General features: G+C 35.8%; 1 non-coding gene across 1 annotated transcript; it reads left to right on the top strand.

Annotated features, from left to right (window-relative positions):
- The first annotated feature begins 2427 nt into the window (after positions 1–2427).
- Positions 2428–2534, top strand: LOC145590233 (small nucleolar RNA R71). The gene has a single exon (XR_014101873.1). It is a non-coding gene; the product is annotated as a small nucleolar RNA R71 (small nucleolar RNA).
- The last annotated feature ends 1307 nt before the right edge of the window (positions 2535–3841 follow it).

Raw genomic sequence — 3841 nt, 5'->3', positions numbered from 1 at the left:
CCTGATATTGAAGTAATTACAATGAGATAAACCCATGTATTAATACACATTTACGATAAGGTAGCTTATTTGGAATGCACATTGACTCAGTTGCCCATGTCTAATTCTTAACTAGTCATTATGAATCTTGCATATTAGACAAAATCATGTACAAATTCAACAGTAAATCTCAAAGCTAACAAAGTATCTAGCTAATTTCTGTTGCATTTGGAGTTTAAAATGAATTTTATTTGTTCATGTCATATTTTCTCTCCTCCACCTCTCTACTTACCTCTTTGCTAGTAACCTAGATAGATACCTCACAAGAAAACATTTGATACACCAAAATCAGAAAATGTACTAACATGAGCCATGTTCTTAGGGATATTTTCATCTATTATGCTGACACTTTCTATTGAAAAATTCAAGAGTCATTGGGTTGCATCATTAGCTTAGGTCTGTACTTGTACTTTTTTAAGAAACTAAGTCAACTCAACGCACAAATAGATCAATGAAACAGAGCAAAAAACTAGAAAAACTCGAAAATATGAAAGACCAAATACTCAACCAGCCATAAAATTTCAAGTTCCAGCAAGATTTGTAAAGCTCAATCTAAAATTAAAGATAGTCATTTCTTTGGTTGGTTACTAAGACACAAAACACTATTAAATGCTTATTTAATCGATTCAAGACAGAAAAATTTCATTACATCCAAACTTAATCTCAAAATCACATGCTTGCTGTAAACTTCACTGAGATTAACATATAGGTGAAGTGTCTTGAAGGACATAGCATATGAAGTCCTAGGATTATATCTATATGGCTATCTATTGGCCAAAAATGGATGATTAGGCTGATTCTCATCTCTTCTTCCTCTCACTCTCCTTTCACTAATCTGAATTTGAGTCATCAGAACCTTTTCTGGCTCAATGTAACTTAGTTCCTCAGCACCTTCAAGAGGTGAAACTCTTATAATTTGATTATCTAAGGGCAGAACACCTTTTGTCATTCCTAGGAGAAGAATTATGGTACTACGCCTGACTCAAACGCCACTTGAGATTAATGCATGAATAACTACATAGAGTAGTTGCTCACCAATACACAAGTATTGGAAATTTCCACAATTAATGCATGGATAACTACATAGAGCAGTTGCTCACCAATACACAACAACTGAAAATTTCCACAATAAAATTAAGAGTTTATGTGATCAAACTTATTACCCCTTGATCCTTATCACTCTAATACTACCATACTGTCAAAATATCAAACTTATTACCTATAAAAATTTGAATTACTATATTTGAAATTCTGATGTTTCCCAAACATAGATTTAGAATTTGAAATTCACATTTTCAATTCCAGAAATTCAATTCAAGTATATGAAATGAATTCCTTGTTTCCAAACGCAAACTAATTTTAAAAAAAAAATATTACAGCGACTTACCTGACTTAACTCGACGGAAAAAACAGTAGTATAATCAAAATTAACTAAATTTAAAGTTTTGGCAGAAACTAACTAAATTTCAAAAAAAAAAAAAATTACAGCCACTTACCTGAGTACAGTCGATGGAAAACGGAGGAGGCTAGGATATAACAGGAAACTGGCGACGGTAGGCCTGCGAAAGGGTTGATTTGTGACCCAAATTTAGGGTTTTCGCACAAATTAACTAAAATAAAAATAAATAAATAAATAAACCCAAATTGCATGACTTACCTAAGTACACTTGACGGAAGACGGAGGAGGCTAAGATAGAAGGAGGAAACCGGCGACAGTAGGCCTGCAAAGGGCTGATTTGTGACCCAAATTTAGGGTTTTCGCCCAAATTAACAAAAATTCAAAAAAAAAAATACCATCGACTTACCTGAGTACTAACGTCGGAAAACAAAGGAGGGACGACCAGGAGGGGAATCCGACGACGGTGGTCTGCGTGGGGGGTTGATTTGCGACCCAAAGTTAGGGTTTTTGCACAAAGTAACGAAACTAATAAAATCAAAAACAAAAATAAATAAAATGGCATACCTATGTGTAGCGTCGCCGGCCGGAGACAGGTCGTCGGTGGGAACAACGGCGGAGCAGCAACCGCTTCTTTTGTTGTTCTCCCTCTTCCCCCTTCTTCTCTAATTCGTATTCCTTTCCCCTTCTTTACAAATGAAATTGTGATTTTGTGTTAATTTGGTTTTAAAAATTCTACGACCGGTTCTACGACAGTTAGACCGCTCGTAATTATTTTTTTAAAAAAATAAATAAATCATATAATTTTAACGACCGTTATAACGGCCGCAATATTTTAAAAAATGGTCGCAATTAATTAAAATTACGAAAAGCAATGAAACGGTCATAAATAATACTAATTGCGACCGTTTTTATGACAATCGCAAACAAACAGTCGTAAAATCACCGAATTTTAGTAGTGATAGAATATTTGAATAATTTGGTAAGTAGGAATTCCGTGGTGAGGACATTCTCTTTGATACTCTTTGTATCTCTCCCATGCTTCATAGAGGCTCTCACTAGGCTTTTGCTTAAAACCTTGAATCAAAGCTCTAACCTCCACAGTTTTCTTTTTTGGATAGAAACGGGATATAAATTCCTTGGTCACTTCATCCCATGTCCTTAGAGAATTCGGCTTGACCTCCTTGTCTAGCCATTCCAAGGCACACCCTATGAGGGAAAAGGGAAAAAGCTTGAGGCTGATGAATTCTTGAGAAATTCCATTCACCTTGATAGTATTGCAATATTTTTCGAACTCCTTGAGATGATTTAGCGGGCTTTCATGCTTGGCCCCATTAAATTGTCGCCTCTCTATCAAAGTGATCATTGCCGGCCTTATTTCAAAATCAATCGCCGGTGTTGTAGGTGGAGCAATCCCACTCTCAAATCTATATGCACCGAGAATCCCCAATTCTTTCAACGCCACCCTTGGATTTTCTCCCATTCTTGCTTGTTCATGTTGTTGTGGTTCTTCTTCACTTGAAATGCTAGGATTCAAAGATCGTCTGGCAACCCTTAACCTTGCAATAGTTCTCTCAATTTCCGGATCAAATGGCACTAGTGAACGACCACGTGCTCTATGCATACAATCTCAAAACAAATGATTAGTAGCACGGCTACAAGTGTATCCTAAAAGAAAATCTTTTTGTATTTTCAATTAAGGATGAAATAGCCTTTAAAACAACTATAGCAAAGCACCAATATCATTCCCCTGCAACGGCGCCATTTTTGACACATGGAAAATGTAGGTCGTTTTCTACCCTTTTGGAGCCAAACAAAATTTATAAACACTTGACCAACCTAATATGAGTACATGGTAAGTCAAGGGTCGAACCCAAAGGAATGAGTAGGTGCAAGCTATAGCCTAGGTCAAACTACTTTGAAGATTGTAGAAAGATATGGTTGGTAACTAAGGTATCGAGAAGGCTAGATAAATCGAGAAATTCAATATACTAAACACTAGGGATATAGGTTCCACATGCAAGCTCAATGATTATGTTAATTGATGGATCACTCAATCAATTCAAACATTACAAAGACAAACAATAGTTGCAACCAAAGGAATCCAAAAGCTATCTCCTATAAGCAAAGCTAGGGTTCACTATGAATGGCTAAATAGCAAAATCACAATCAAATTCAATCAATTAAAGCAATTCCCAAATCGAGGGTTCATGTCATTGAAATTTGCAATGCAATATAGATTAATAATATAGGTTGATTTGACTAGGGGAAAACTAGGTCGTTTACTAATCCTCCCTAAGTCAAACTAAATTTATAAACACTTAACAAACCTAAATACGAGTATAGAGGTAATTCAAGGGTCGAACCCAAAGGAACGGTAATGTTCAAGCACTCTCAATTATGCGC

This window comes from Chenopodium album, chromosome 17, assembly GCF_948465745.1.
Source record: "Chenopodium album chromosome 17, dcCheAlbu1.1, whole genome shotgun sequence".
In the NCBI taxonomy this organism is placed as follows: domain Eukaryota; kingdom Viridiplantae; phylum Streptophyta; class Magnoliopsida; order Caryophyllales; family Amaranthaceae; genus Chenopodium; species Chenopodium album.
This window is presented reverse-complemented; position numbering and strand designations above follow the sequence as displayed.